Raw genomic sequence first — 17,368 nt, forward strand, 5'->3', positions numbered from 1 at the left:
GCGAAAGAAAGAAGTAATAATGGTATATCAAGTATGTTTTCCTTGTAAAGGAACAAGTAAAATAGAAGAATCAGACCCAATATAGCCTAAGATGAAACTAATGATTATATGGATGCATTCATATATACATATCGGAACTCAAAATACAAAAGAAATGAAGGAAAGGATTGAATTTTCAAAGAAAACAAGTGTTAAAACATTAACACCGGACCTGAAATATTATATGCTTCATTTAAAAGTTTGACGGGTCCGCAATATGGACAGTCGGCACCATGGATAAGCACCGATTGCGATTAGTGACTGGGTTTTGGACCCGAAAATTTATATGTTATATTTTATAACATCAGCGGGTCCGAAATAACATAAAACGCTTATATTTTATGCGTATGACCCCGTCGATCACGATATGCGATAAGGGCCAAACCCGAACATATATATATATATATATCATATTTAAAAGTTCATCGGGTCCGCCTTTATGCAGGTATGTGGACAAGTGCCGATTGCGATTTATATGGTCAGACCCGATATTTTATGTTATATTTTATAATCCCTCATGTCCGCCATATCACAGGTCATCAATATTTGGGTTATTACACCGTTTATAAATGTCGATTGCGATTTATAAGCGAAAGTTAACGCAATGCTAAAGAGGTGGATCCAATGGGTTTATTAAAACGGGTTAATTCCTTTTTAGTTCCGGTTTGTCTGTTTTGCATTGGTTTTGCTGTGTAAACAAGAAAATCAGTGTTAAAGCCAGATTTAAAGAAGAAGGCAGTTGGTCGAATTTCTTGCTGTTCTGGCTAGTCAAAATGTGCCCGATACATGTGTAAGCCAGGATTATGCACAAATTAAACATAGGTTGTTACAATTAAAGCATATTAATTACCATTGAGGCACCTTTAGAGGAATTCAACAGCGGATTAAGCAAAGCGAGCCAGCAGTTATCATTTCCTTCTAAATTTAGTTTTGTTCTTGCTATTCCATGTTCTTTGAGGTGTTGTACCCTCTGTAAATTCTGTAGTAATTCTACTTCATATTTTTAGAAAACAGTTAGATAAGTTTTAGAAATCAATAACTATTCTAGAAATGTATAAAGGGGGAAATTTTTTACTAAGTAGGGGTTGGAATTTTGGAGAACCAGGCCACTGTATTTCTGATAACATCATTGATTAATGAAGCAACCAGAAGTTTCCAAGAGTTGTTACATATAATTTGTAAGTTTCGCTATCATGTTTCATGTAATGTTTTCTTCTTTTTAAGTGTAGTAATGAAGCTACAGGGTAAAATCCCTTAAAGAGTGCTCCTATACTTAAAGTCCTCACTTCCTTTCCAAGTTATAGATAGTAGTTTCTGTGAAAGACCAACATATTGTCTATGATTTATTTCTCATGATCATAATTCCTCTAAGTTACAAATAATAGTTCCTGTGAGAGATCAGCATATTATCTTTAACTTCCCCTTCAATCTTTCCTCATTCATCATTTATATTTAGCAACAAATGGCATTCTGAGATGTTCTGGTCATACATGTATTAAAAGTCTAAGGTCAAGTTTTCCAAGTCCTTCATTTGGGAATATACTAAACAATAAGTGACAGTAAATAATCTTTATTAATGTCTTAAGCACAATTTCCCTACAACTAGTAAATTGGTTTCTTAAGGAACAACAATATCCATGCAACAATATTTTTTCAAGAAAGAGTAAATATGTGCATAGAACCCTCTTAAATACCATTGAAAGTGAAATGTGCAGTAGAAGAGGCTCATTGAAAATGCATTTAGATTGACGGGTGGATGAGAAAATTGTTGGTCAATATGCTCTGTTCCATACCAATTTCTAGACTTTAATTGTTGGCTATCTTTTCCATATATATTTCCAGAATATAATTTTTGGTTATCCTTGACATGAAAAAGCATACACATTATTTTTAAACATGGAATTCTTTTTAGCAAATAGAAAAGGAAATAAGGAAAGTAAGGAAGTATGAATGTCCATGCAAGTATGGGACTTTTCTATAAGAGTTATTGTAGAGTGAGTAAAATTTGACCAAAAAACATGTATTGTTTGCTATAACAGTAAAATCATGTAGCGGATTGGGAAATAAAATGTTGAAGTCCTTCAACCAAAGTGCATGTTGTTTTGACTGTTTTTCCTATAGGGAAAATGGTTAGTCGTAAATACAAGGAAATGTGATCCAAATTTAAATAGGAACGTAACAAATTACAGACATAATCATACATATAGAGATGCAACAGAAATAATACTTCATTTCATTCTTGTAAAATACTGAAATATGCTTACAAACAGAAATGTAAATAAACTAGCTAGGGTGATGGTAGCTTATATCTGAGAAGAGATGTGGTGGCTACATGCCTCTGAACCATCTTACAATGAGGCTCGAAGGCATATTTATTGTTGAGAAACAATGGAAAACCATAAACATCCAAAAACCTAACCCTAGGAGATGAAGCGCCAAACTATGGGCCCCATTTTGGGTAAATTGGTACATCAACTTCCTGGGGTTGTAACTTTGGCATACGATCTTCGTTTGACGCGCACAATACCTCGTTAGAAAGATCTTTTTGAGGAATATAACTTTGGGAAGAGCAACATTGGTCCATGGGCCCAGTTTTCCCAAAAAACATCGTTCAGGGCCTTAAAACGGCTCCGGAAGTTCAGGACCTGAAAAAATGCTAAAAATAGTAAATTGTGCTACCATTAAGGAAACTAAAAAAACTAATAGAAACAATGGTGGGGGTCCAAGTGGAATTGGCGGGTGGCCACCAATATCCACCTAGATCATTCCTCCCCCCTTAGGAAGCAATGCTCCCCATTGCATTGAGTTCCTCCATGAGGTGAGGAAACTTCTACTGAACTTGGTTCCTGGTGAGCCACTTGCCTGGTGAAGGAGTTGGCTTGCTTTGACAACTCGATACAGTTGGATCTTCTGCTGGCCAGTGTGCTTGATCTGTGTGTCCATGATCTTATCAGTTGCAGCTTGCTCCATGCAATCTGGATTCAACTATGTTGGTGTGAGCTATTCTACAATGTCGGATGTGTCTAGTAATGGTGGAAAGTATGGCCAAAGGTGGTCCACATTGAACACTGGGTGCAGGCCAAGGAATGGGGGAATGCTGAGCTCAAATGCTTTATCTCCCACAGCCTTGGTAATGGTGTAAGGACCATATCGGAGTGGTCTAAGTTTCTGATAGTCTTCGGTAAGGCGTTCCTTCTGCAAATGCAACTAGACTTTGTAACCCACCTGAAACTTGTGTGGCACTTGATGTTGATCATGTCGCTGCTTGTACTTGGCATTTGATTTCTCCGTAATGTCATGGCCTCTTGGCAGATATGTTGGATGTACTCAATGACGTTGTTTGCCTTATCTGTTTCGGACTGGACATGAGCTGAATCTGCCTGAGTAGCTACAAATGGCATGGCCACATCAATGGGACATAGTGGTTGGAATCCCAAGCCCACCTAAAAAAGGCTATGGCCAGTCGAGCTGTGGAGAGCCCAGTTATAGCTGTGTTGAACATAGAGGAGGCTCTCATCCCATATGCGTGGATGCTTTGAGTTGTACATGCGCAGAATGTGTACGATCATCCTGTTGACAACCTCTGTCTGGCCATTAGTTTGGGGATGGAAGGTTGTGGACTTAGTGAGTTTGGTGTCCAACATCGACCAAATACTGGACCAAAATGTACTAATGAACCTGTTATCCCAATCTGAGATGATAGACTATGGGATCCCAAAGTGTACCCACACTCATTCAAAGAAGAGTTTAACATTGGCTTCCGTTGTGATATTCTTCTTGCAGTCCGTCATAATGGCCATCTTCGAGAACCTATCGACAACCCCAAAAACACAATGGTTTCCATGCTTAGTAGAAGGAAGGCCTGACATGTAATCCATGGAGATGGATTCCCAAGGTCGACTAGGGGTAGGTAGCGGAGTATAGAGGCCATGCTTCTTGATGGTCGATTTGACAATGGTGTAGGCAGTGCAAGATCTGATGTACTTCCCGACATCCTATTGAAGATTCAACCAATAGAAATACTTTTGCAGTACTGCAACCGTTTTCTCAACCCCAAAATTCCTAGCAGCTCGACTCTAGTGTGCTTCCCAAATCATCTTGGCACGCTCGATTGAAGGAACACAAAGGTGACCCAGTTGGCATAACAGGGCATCCTGGAGGTGAAAATCTAGAACATGCTTACCCTCCAAGAGTGTCTAGTATGTGTGGCCGAATTCTGGGTCGCTTTTGTAGAGAAGTGGCCAATCAGAGGTCTCGTGCCCATAAGATTTGAGCATGGTGGTTAACATCATGATCGGTGGTCGACTGAGGAAATCTGAAACATTATTGGTGCTGCCCTTCTTATACTTTATATTCAAGTGGAAGTGTTGCAGGTATGTGGACCACTTCTGATGGCAATCATTCTACAACTTCCCTTGCATCTATATGAACTGCAGGGTTCAGTGGTCTGTGTGGATGACCGTTTCCTTCCCCAAAATGTAATGCTTCCATTGTCAGCAGGCCTGCACAATGGAATACATCTCTTTGTCATAAGTGGGATACTTCCAGACTGTGTTTGAAAGTGTCTCACTGTGATATGCCACTGGATGCCCGTGTTGAGTAAGGACTACCCCAATAGCATAGTTAGAGGGATTTGTCTCAATCTCAAATGGTTGTTGCAAGTCTGGTAAAGCGAGTACTAGTTCCAAGAAGAGGCAATGTTTCAACTCTATGAATGCCTTCTATTGAGATTCAGACCAAAATAATTTTTCTTTCGCTCCTCCCTTGGTGACTTGACTCAAAGGCCAAGTGATATGAGAAAATCCCAACATGAACCTGCGATAGAAGTTGGCAAGACCTAGAAAGCTGTGGAGCTTTGTCAGAGTTGTGGGAGATGGCCAATCCCAAATGACTTGGATATTGGATGGATCCACATGCACCCCCTGTTCATCAATAATGTATCCCAGATACTAAACTTGGGTCATGCCAAAAGTGCATTTCTCCAAATTGGCACATAACTTGTGTTGCCGCAGTGTTTGGAGAACCTGTCAGATGTGGTGGAGGTGCTCTTCCCAACTCTCGCTGAAAATCAGGATGTCATCCAAGTATACCATTACAAATGAGTTGGTGAATGGCCGCAAGATGTCATCCATTAGCCTCATGAAGGTTGCAGGAGCATTTGTCAACCTGAAAGGCATAACCAACCATTTGAAAAGGATCTCCTTGGCTTTGAAGGTAGTCTTCCACACATCAGAGGGTTTGATTGGTACCCAGTGATAGCCTAACTTCAAATCAGTCTTGTTGAAATATTTTCCCCCTTTCAGTTGTTCCAGAAGGTCATCAATAGTTGGGATCAGGTATCTATTCCAGACAGTGATCTTGTTCAATGCTTGATAGTCAATACAGAGTCTCCAAGTCCAATCCTTCTTCTGTACCAACACAATCAGGCTCCCACAGGGTGATGAAATCGGTCGAATGTGACCTTTCTACAGTAGCTCCTGAATCTGCCCCTTGATTTCATTGTTCTCTAGAATGGAGTGCCGATAGATTGGTCCATTAGGCAGCGGCGCACCTGGGGTCAGATCGATGGAGTGCTTGACCTGACAGTGCAGAGGAACCCCTACGGGGGAGGTGAAGATGTCCTCGTACTCCTCCATGACCTTGTCCATCTATAGTTGTCGTGCGGAGGGGTCCTGTCTGGAGATCGTGGCCGCCGTCTTCTTCTTTCCTTGAGGGCGTATCGTCAGGAAAACAAATTTCCTGGTTTTGGAAACGAGCTTACTACATTGTTTTGCAGTAACTAAAGAGATGGCGGTAGGCAATGCTACCTCTGGTATCCTGTACAACTTATTTACCAAAGTAACAATAACAACATGAGGCCTTGATTCATACACAACATGTCACTTCCACAAGTATGGTTGGCCTAATAATACATCACAAACATCAAGGGGAGCAACGTCACACAATACCTAATCCGTGAAGGTCTTGATGCTGTATGGAAGGCGACACTGCTACCTCACGCGAAGATCTCGTCCTTGGTGAAGCCACCCAATGGTGTATGGTTGTGGATGTGCTGTGGTCAGTAAGCCTAACCGCTTCATGACCTCTGCTGAAATGAGGTTATTTTGGCTCCCGCTATCGACAATGAACTGTAGTGGGGAGCCCTTTACCCACATCTAGTAGTGGAAGAGGTGCTCCTCCTCCTCTATATCTTTGGGTTCCTCCTTTTAGATCTTCATGGTGGCAATGGTGGCATTGGGCTCCTCATCGATAATCTGCTTCCCTTTGTCATTCCCCTTGTTAGGCTCTGACTTAGAGTCGGAACATGCATCTGATTTTGAAACCTTTAGCTCGGCCACCAATGACTGTTTGGCCTGACACTCACTCGTTTTGTGAGTGGAGCTCTTATGGAATGCACACCACTTTCTCGTGTCCTTTTTCGGCTTCATGACACTGTTCTTTGCTTGTGGCTTTGGCAAGTTTTCTTGGGCACCTTTCCCTTGCTTTGGATTCGTAGATCCAAAGTCTTGCTTCTTCTGTTTAAACTTTTGATCTTGACGGCATATCGGTAGGCCGTGCCAAGTGAGGAGATGTTCAGGAATTCTATTTCATCTTGGATGTACCTTTGCAAGCAGCTGTAGTATTTGAGTACCAAATGCTGCTCTGAATCCTTTATACCCAACTTTGTGTGAAGGGTATGGAAAATATTGGTAAACTCTGGCACGTCTTGGTCCCTTCCCTGCCGCAGCGTGGTCCACTCTATGTATTCATCCTCATAGCTTCTGACAGGGTAGTACTGCTCCTTGATGGCAACCCAAAATGAATTCCAAGTGGGTACGGTTGAAACCAGTGAGGTCTTACTTTCATCCTTCTACTCGCAGTAGGTTTCCCACCCCTCCTTGACGTGGGGGGAAACTTTGAGAAGAGTGAAAGTAATATTTTCCCAGCCAGAAAAATCATGAACAGAAAAATACCCTTCTAGAAATTTCAACCATTTATCTACGGCGTCTGCATCTATCTGAACCTCAAATATGGGAATGTCAAAGTTAACTTGTACCTTAAAGGGTATGGCGCTTCCAGAGTAGCTGTTGGAAGTAGATGTGCCACCCTTGGGTAGCCGCAGAAGGATCTAGGCAAAGTTATCCATCATCGCGTTCCTTTGTCACTCGAGGGCCTCTTCGAGCAAGATTTGATAGGATCTCCTACCCCCTTGTCTTTCTTTTCATCTGCCATGGGAGGCTGTCAGGATTTGTGAGGCTGGTCTTGCAAAGGTTCAACTAGTTCAAGCCCTAATTCCTTATATCCCGACCTCGTTGGGAACATGCAAAGAAAGACAGAGAAAGAGCAGACTGCTTTAATATCACCAAATCCAGATTTAAATAGGAACGCAACAAATTACAGACATAATCATACATACAAATATGCAACATAAATAATACTTCATTTCATTACTGTAAAATATTGAAATATGCTTACAAATAGAAATGGAAATAAACTAGCTAGGGCAATGGTAGCTTATCTCTGAGAAGAGATGTGGCAACTACATGCCTCTGAACTATCTTACAATGAGGCTCGAAGGCCTATTTATTGTTGAGAAATAATGGAAAACCCCAAACATCCAAAAACCTATCCCTAGGAGATGAAGAGCCAAACTATGGGCCCCATTTGCGGTAAATTGGTACATCAACTTCCTGGGGTTGTAACTTTGGCATACGATCTCCGTTTGACGCACACAATACCTCTTTAGAAAGATCTTTTTGAGAACTACAACTTTGGGAAGAGAAACATTGGTCCATGGACTCATGTTGCTCCCAGTTTTCCCAAAAAACATCATTTAGGGCCTCAAAACGGCTCCATAATTTCAGGACCCAAAAACTGCTAAAAATAGTAAATTGTGCTACCATTAAGGAAACTGAAAAACTAACAAAAACAATGGTGGGGGTCCAAGTGGATTAGTGGGTGGCAACCAATATCCACTTGGATCACAATGTGTGGCATCTACAGCACCATTCGATATTTAGATTTGGGACGCAATCGAGATAATATACTCAAAGTTTCCTGTTTGCATCCCTTTCATGTACATGGATGAGAACATGCATGGAATATTTAATCCTTTTAAGTAGTTGGAGAGTTGGGAACATTTGGTACAATGGCACAGTACGAGAACATAGGAAGTGTGTCTATATATCCAAAAGAGAAGCCTCTTGTTCATGTATCTGATGGAAAAATGTGTAGAGTTGAGAAAGATATTGTGGATCCATCTGTTTGTGCAAGCAACAAAAAAGTGTGTAAGTGAACATGTATAAATTCATTAATTGAAAGGGAAAGCATAGAAGAAAAAAATATGAGGAACCTTTTAAAAGTTAAAGTATAGTAGAAATAGAATAGGTTAAAAAAGCATAGAGATTTGAAGGTGTTAACATGAGAGAATAGATGAAACATTTGCAAGTGAAATGAAAAGGAAGGAAAGTAACCAAGAAGAGAAGGTCTTCAAGTAGTTTGATTCACAGATTTGGACGCAAGGTATGCTTCTTCTCGTTTCTTGCGAAGTACGTATGGATTTTATTGCATGCGTGCATAGTTCTTGAAGGATAAAGCTGGAGAGATGCAAAGATAATTTAGCGATCTAACTCTATATATGGTTGTGAATGTAAGGCCCTAACAATCAATCTTGCCAATCTCGATTGTTTCCTTTTGTAGTGTCATGCCTTGTGATTTATGGATTGTTAGGGCCCATTCCATGCGAAGGGGAATTTGTCTTTGAGAAACCCATGTTACGGGGGAGATGGGCACATATTTTGGATTTGAGCCATCCCATGTTGGACATTTGTAGTGCATGAAATCGACCATAAAAAATGATGGGAGTTATGGAGGACGAGAACCAAGTGCGTAATGAATAACAACAACTTTCCCAAGTAAACCATTCACGAGGCCTACTTCAACCCACAAGTTGCTTGTTAGAATGACATGTTGACCAATGCAAAGAAGCACTTGTGTAGCAAGTTGTTCATCTTCCTGGTTGGAGGAGGGCATTTGTTTCCTTTTCACGACAAAACATCGTGTAATCGACAGGTTCAATTTCGTGAGCATGCTTTTAGTGTGTAGCGCAACATATTCATTAGTTGCATAGGGGTGCATAGAATTGGAGAATTTTTCTAGCTCGTCTATTGGAAGGTTGCATTTTGAACACGACATCAAAATTTTCCGATCATCCAATGTGGGAGTTTAATTGCGAAGGTTGGACAGGAGTTGGTGAAAGGAAATCTGCTCAAGACTTGTACATTGCTGGTAGAAAATTTTGGAAAGTGTGACAAAAATATCAAAGCTCCGCCAAAGAGTATTGCCACGAGACATGTCTACATACATTGGTGTATCTTTAACAGGTGGAAATTATCTGAGGTCCCCCACAAGGATTATAGATCAACCACCAAATAGAGTGTTTCTATTGGATCGGAAGGCCTCTCGTAAACGTTCATCAATTTCAGAAAGCATTTTAGGACTAATGAAGTTCATTTCATCAATGAGAATGTATTTGACATGAAGAAGTTGTTCTTGAAGGTTTAGCAGGGATTGACCTTCCAAAGGGTGCATAGAGGAGACAGGGATGCAAAGGTCGGAGTGTATGGTTAGAGCACTTATGTGGAATCCGCAACACTGGTTGGAGCAAGCAAGAGCAGTGGGTTTTTTCCATTGGTATAGTTGGTTAGTTAGGAATTTTTGAGGCAATCAATTAGGAAAGATTTGTTGGTGCCATCAATGCCTTGGATGAGTATCCTTAATGTTGTGGTGGAGTCGCTGTTGGAGAAGTGGAAAAAAAATTTATTGAATGCCATGCACTGGGTTGGGGATAAGGAGGAAATGGAATGTGGATTTGGAGAGGGAATTTGGTGGAGTGTTGTGGAATAGAGGTTGAATTCTATGAAGCTAATGGTCGTTCCTTTCAGGTGTGAAGGGATAAGAGAATGGTCTGAATTATGATTTGCATCGAAGTTAAGATGGCCAAGCATGTCAAGCTCATTAAGGAGGATGTTTTTACTATAGGTTTTAATCCTGTATAGAAATTAACTGCATACGAATTCTAAAACATAGAACATAAACAATGTGAGAGCATAACACATAAAACAAATATACACAGAGATTTTCCCTTGGATCCCAAAATCGGGACTACCAACTTGATTTTTCATTATGTTCCTTTCAATGTTACAATACATATTTTTACATGCCGAAGCATCCAATACCATGGACCGGAAACCATCGTGTTGAAAACCATGGACCGAAAACCATCACGTCCAAAACCATGTGCGAAAAATCATGCACAAAACCATAGGTAGGTTTGCCCAACCTAATATAGGGTCCAAAAACAAAATTAGGTTGGCCTAGACCGCATACTATGGGGTAACCTACACCCCTCAAACCCCTTATGACCCCCCCCTCGTCCATGCAATCAGTGCAACAAAGGGGGGGCTCTGCCCCCCTTCTAACCCCCAGTTAACTACATGGGCTAGTCATGGAAAGAATATAACACAACCTAACAGTTACCTGGGTGGAGTTGAGAAAGGAATTTCCATTCTTCCATGTCTATGGTGAGGGGGGGGTGCATTTCATCAGGAGAGGTATCGTCAGAGTCGAAGAGGGGTGGTTCGAAAGGAGCCTGGTAACATGGCATACTTGATACATGTTGGTAATTTGTTCCCAATGTGAAACAATTTCCTCATTGGTTTCACCAATATAGCCATGCAATCTACGAAAAGGACAGTACAAGAGTATTTCACTCCAGCAGAAGTCTACATAGGATGATGAATCTTTACTTGGGATTGAGGTGTATTGAGGAATGACGCGCATAACCATGGGAGGGTAAATGTGTTTCCATGGTGACGTTTTTTGATGAGAGGAGAATGACCAAGATTGTGTCACTTCAATAAACGGTAATGACTTTAGTGCATGAGGTATTTCCATGAATGAGGTGATGAAGGGTGGTGTTGGAAGATGGCCATCCAAGATGTTTGAAACATGTTTGCAATTTTTTTTTAACATTAAGGGAGACAAAAGAATGACTGCATTGGGTTAGTGGGAGTTTTTGGAGTATATGGCATGTTTCTTGTGCACCAATGTCCATATCAAAAACAAGTTCAGTCATGAGTTTGCGGATTAAAAACATAGTAGGCACGTCAGGGGGGTGGAACTTTGTGAAATCCATGCGAGAATTTTGTGGTAACTTCTAGACTTTGCCTCTGCTTTCACCACATACTTTGCAATGTAGTTCAATACATCATGGCATGACAAAACCGGTTGGAAGTCAATGTTGGCCCTCCAAATTGCAAGCATATGAGAGTTGTGCACATTTATCTTGTCATCATTTCTAGCAGGAGTGTACGTTTTTTGACTGGAAGCATCGATGTGTAGAGAAGCGGTCTCACACAATTCCCAAGGGGCTCCATAGCGGCAAGTAGTAGAGTTATTGTTTTTGGGAAGGCATGTAGAGGAATGACAATTTTTGTGCCTTTGGGTGTAGTTCATAAGTTCCTCATATTCTTGGAGTTCATTTGATGCAAATATTTCATTTGTTGCAAGGAGGCAGGGATCATGTATAGATGAGTGATGTATTCCAGGAGTCCTATTCTGGAGAGTTTGAGAGTTCCAAGCAGTGATGTAGGTATCAAAAAATGTTTTGGCCGCACGAACGTCTGCAACGTTAGCCCAGTCTAGGGAATCCATATTAGGTGCGTCTTCGAACCATAGAAACCCATGTACATGTGCAGAGCCTCTATGTTTCCATTCATACCTTAGTAACGAAGACGAGAAAAAATTAAGAGGGGTGCATGAAAAGGAAAATTAAAAAGAAAAGAAAAGGGTAAGAAATGGTAGAGTCATACTTGCACTAGAAATCCTTTACAAGGAATTTGTTTAGTAGAACCTCTTTTAAGAATATTGTGAATCTACAATGGATGTATTGAGATGCACGATGTGGGTTTGCAACAATATTTTGGAATCTCCATCGAACCTGATCTTATGCATTGGATGGAGGATTGGAAAGCATGGCCATATGCAAGCCATGCCATTTGGTATCATCTACACTTAGTTTGAAGAAGAAGGTAGGGTTACCTTGTTGAATGATCATGTCGCTTAGATCCCCTCTAGCTCTTGTCTAGAAAGAATGGCTCCCGCGCAGGGAGGAGTCGAAGCGCATAATCTGGTCTGGAATTGTCGAAGGCGGAAGTTGCTGAAGGTGGAGGCGAAGGTCTGCTACAATTGTCAGTAAGGTATTTGCAAGGTCCCTTTTAATGAAGACAGAAGTAGTTGCCTGGCTGCGATGTCATATGATAAGGTTGTATAGGTAATAGCGAAACCTAGGATGTTGGCCAAAGCGATTGTCATGGAAGTTCATTAGATGTAAAGTGTACTCTTGCATATCAACTTTTTCAATTCTTGGTTTGTTAATCATGGCATTTTCGGTGGGGAAGAGGGTGGGGAAGGCCATGGAGAAGAGGCCCTTTGTGTTGTATTCGTTGACTAGAGAAAGGTCAATGATGGGCCATTGAAGTGAATGGGTGGGTGTGGAATTGGAGGATTCTATGTAGGCAAGTATCTCATCAATTTTCATATGAGAATTTGGTAGAGTTGCAACAAGGGAGGATGGTTGAAGGTCAGACAGGTTTGGGTGGAGAAGTTCATGACCAATATTTTCAGAGAGGGCTTCTTGGGAGTTAGGGGAAAGACGACGTAACATATTAGAAATGTTTTAAGGGGCAACAGGCAAAGAGGTATGGGTCATTTGTTGACTTTAACTGTAAAGCTACGTGAACACATGATCTGTTGACAAAGAATTCATAGGATATGTGGCCATCGTTGGTTTTATTTACAACAAGGATGTCTATTTATGAGAGTGTGCGGGGAAGGGAGGTGAAAATGCTATTTATATCTTGAAGAAAGCTAATAGTAAGGCCAGAATATTTGACTTGCCCTCCTCGTGCATGTGCTACTTGAAGAATGGGGTTGACACACGCAATGAGCATCTATTCAACTTGAGTTAGGAAAGTGAGGACATGGGGTTGGTTGCCTAGGTCCATGTTGTTTGAGGAGGAGAAGCGATGGATAGCTCGTTTAGAGGCACAATGGTAAAAGACAACTTTGGCATAATTTATTTTTGTTTTCATGGATGGTTAAGCTTCATGATGAGTGGAGTAGACTTGTATGGGGCTAAGTGCATCAATTATTTCATGAAAGCGACAATGTAATGATGGAGATGGTTGTTGTGGAATTGTTGAGGAGTTGGAGAGGAAGCCACATGGGGGGATGACTACACATGGAAAGTGGGAGGTGACAAAAGGGCATCGATTGGAATTGATTGGGAAGCGAGTGGACATGGAAGGGAAATCATAAGACTTTGGGTGGATGCTAGGGGAGGGAGACGAACCTAGGAAGGAAGAGGAGTTCACTTTCGGTTGGTTTGAGAGGTAAGGTTGGATTGATGATTGTTGTAGAGAAGACAATGGCGTGCATTTATTCTATCCTTGTTAAGTGTGTAGTGGCATCGATGTTTCTCCTTCTGCACACTATTCTCTGGGGTGGTTTGCATAGTTGTTTCAAACAAGAAAGGTTGTCTCAACATCAGAGGTGTAAGTGAAGTAGGAACAAAGGCAAGTAAAGCATGCATAACAAGGATTTTTGTTTGTTTGTTTGTTTAAAGTTGTGTTTGCTTTTTTTCTTTTACGTGTTTTTTTTTGCATTACAAAGCATAGTAGCATATATATGGTGCGAGTGTTGCTTTTAGGGAAAGTGCATGCATAACGTAACATGATGAATGTGAATCACAGGTGCAATACGAAGATGGGAGCGAATGATATTTGTTTTTGTTTGGTTGTTGGACTTGTTCGAAGTAAAATATTCCATCATGGGATGTTCAAATGCTTATTAGTAATTGTAAATGCAACCACATGATGCATATTTGGCCTAGACTAAAGGAAGCCCATTTGTGCATTTGACCATAATTAGAAGCATTAGGTGTGTATTATTTTTCATATATAGCATATCATATTCATATGTGAATTTGAATAATGTGTGTGTGTTGCGAAGAAGCTTAAACGATGAACAATGATCGTGAAAAGCAAGTGAGTGAATGCCCATCTATATAAGAGACATTACAAGTGAGCAAATGGACATTTATGCACACAAGAAAAAAAACAAGTGACTGCCCATTTTTTCATGAGAACCATTACACTTGAGAGAGGGTGCATATAGTTATGAGAAAGTATTACAAAAGGAGGAAGCATTGCTGAAGATGAGGTTTAGAAAAAAAGTAGAGATAGAATTGCAGACAAGAGGGTTCAACAAGGTGCAAAAGGGCAAGTGGGGATTAATGAGAGTGAAGGGTGGGAAAGGAGTTGGCAATAGTGAAAGGGAGGGGAATAATAGGGAAAGTGTTTACAAGGTGAAGGATGGGCATCAATGAAGAAGTGTGGGGGGGCGGGGGGGGGGGGGGGGGTAATATGAGAAGAAAAGTGTTAAAGGGAAAGGGTGTATAGAGCAAGAGATGGGGAATAGCGAGGGAGAGGGGAGAAAGGCATGTTTATAGGGGACGGGATTTTTTTTTCAGGGGGGAAAGAGTGGGTTGAAGGTATTGCAAGAGGAGAGCGGACGCAGAGGCGTAAGGGAGCTCTTCAGAGTGCATGAGGGTTGGGCAGAGGCATTCAACTCTGTTGAAAGTGTCTATTTTGACAACCAACATGAAGAGGAATTGACATATCATGACCCTATTGGATATGTCTCTGACAACTTATGGCTCGCTTGAAAGGAGGCAAAGGTCTTTTTCAGATATGTCCAAAAGGCCATGTTCGTAATCATCAAAAGAAACCACATTTTCAAGGTGCCTAGTGTGGATGTGCAATTCAATCCGTAGCACATAGCGGTAGTCACATTCGAGGAAGGAGCCTTCACATTTTGAACAATGCCATGTTTTGTCATCTTGTTGTACAAATTTTTTCATGCACTGCATCCCATCAATGGTAAGTGGGCATGCAAGGAAGAAGAAGTTGTCCACGTTAATTTTTGTAACAGTAGCACATAGGGCAACCCATGAATACTTTTCGTTGAGGGGCATTGCAATAATGTCATCAATTGTTATTTTTGCATGGGCCTATTGGGCGTGCCCATGTATTTCTGGCTGAGTGATGGTGAGGAATATTTGATGCTTTCTTCTTGAAACCATTCTTTGAGTTGGCATGTTTCAACGATATTTGGATCTATAATAATGAAAGTCATCGGGATAGTTTTTATAGTTCATCTATTGAACTCGACAAGTAGACCCTCTCTAATTGTAAGGATTGGGACGACACGTTCCATTTAGAGATCGGAGAGTGCTCATCCTTCAGCGTGGCAGTGTTCGACCCACAAGGTGACATTGATGCTGCTACCAGACATGTCGCGTAGGGAAATAGTGTTTTTGTGAGCTTCAAATCCATCACAAATATGAATTATAGATGTGGGATAGGTCGAGCTAACAATTCCAATAACATCAACAAATGAATCAAGGGCCGCAAGGTTGAGTGAACTTATTGGCAAAAAATGGAAGGTATGGGAAGATATTGTTTGATCGCCATCTAAAATCTGAGATACATTTGATGTGGAGAAGAGGAGGATTTCGAACGAGCGTTTAAGATGGTTGTACGCAAGGTTTAGGACCTTTATGGATCCATTTGAAACTATGTATATTTGGCCAAGCTGAATGAGAGCATGGAGCGAGTCTGCCAAGTCATTGAATGTGGATACATGGATTTCGTCACTATCACGGTCAATGAGGTCAAGAACAAAGGATTTCCTAGAGCTGCATGCATTGGTGTATACCTGAATGGGTGTTTCTGTGAGAACTCTACCTTGGATGGACCGAAATTTACGGGTTGGGGTAAGTGCCTTAAAAGGGAGAGTTGTGTAGATGAAATGGGCAAATTTGTGAACTCTGTAGATTCGCTTTCAATGGGGGGGTTGATGAAAAGGAAGAGTCAGTGGATGAGAACAAGGTCACATGGAGAATTTGTGTGGTGGAGAGAATAAGAGGGGTTGGCTCGCTGATCAGAGTTGCCACACAGTGGAGTATTTCAAGGTTGAGGACAGAAAGTGACCTGCAAGAAAAAGCATATGTGAGCATAGAGGGGAAGTAAAAAATTATAAAAGAAAATATATGCTAAAGTGGAAACAAAAGGAGAGGAAATGCAGGGAGGATTGGGTAGGATCTTGGTGCACAACTTACATAGTATGATGTTCATATGTGCATGAGAATTTTTGTAAGAGAAAAATAGAGCATATTTGAAAATCTCTATTTTTTACAAGGGAATCATGTGAAGAAGGAAGCAAGACCGCATGGTTGTGAACACCATCATAAAGAGAGACACGTTAGCGAGGGGTTGATGTCCTAGCAGGGTGGATTTCTTCAACGACAATGACTTGGAGGATTGGTTACATCTCGGTAGAGCCAATGAACAACAATGAAAGTGCATTGCTAGTCAAGGTTGGCTCCATGGTGACACGACTTTGTTGTTTAAAAAAGGTGGTGCAAGCGAATATCAATTGTAAGTGTACAAAAGTTAAGAACAATTTGTGTAGTAAAAAGAAAGGAAAAAGTTAGAGAGTTTATCTTAAAATAGATGAAGCAACAATAGAAATTGAAGGGAAAAGTGTGGAAGATAAAAAAACATGAGGGGGAAGAAAAAACGAGCAAGAACAAGTGTGATATAAGAAACGAATAGATAGTTAGACTATTGTCCTTATGATTTGTGCAATTGGCAAGTGGCTACATTAAATGTTTCACGGGTAAGAAAAGAAAGGAAGAAGGAAACAACACCCATCATGAATATTTTATTTGTTGAGTGAAGGACAGTTTTGGAAGGAAGAGAGGAAGGGCTAGGCAATTTGAATGAGATACCTAGCAACATTGAGGGCTTGTTCAAACAAATAGGTTTGGTAGTAGCAAGGCAAAGTAGGAAGCATTGTTTTGATTATGGTATTTGTGTGTAAAGAAAAGTTTCTTTCTGCATTTATGCCAATTACAATTTTTCACCCTATTCAAGCGACCTTGCAACTTTTCTAATGAACTGGATCTATGGATGTAGACAATTAATAGTAGTAAAAAAAAAAAGATAGGCTAGGTTGTTTTATGCCAGAGAAAATTTCTGACTATATAAAAAATAAAAGACCATGTGGCATTCTGGAAAAAAAAATCTAAGGAAAATAGAGGGTACAAATAAGGGAATAAAATGTGTTTTCAGACAGCGTGTAACATTAGTTAGATAACAACCATAAATAGTGTAACATAATAAGAGATAACAACCATAAAGGAAAAATTTCCACAATAGGGGAA

Source organism: Pinus tabuliformis, chromosome 5_1 (genome assembly GCF_031772625.1).
Source record: "Pinus tabuliformis cultivar Carrire ecotype Pingquan chromosome 5_1, CPIR1, whole genome shotgun sequence".
NCBI lineage: Eukaryota > Viridiplantae > Streptophyta > Pinopsida > Pinales > Pinaceae > Pinus > Pinus tabuliformis.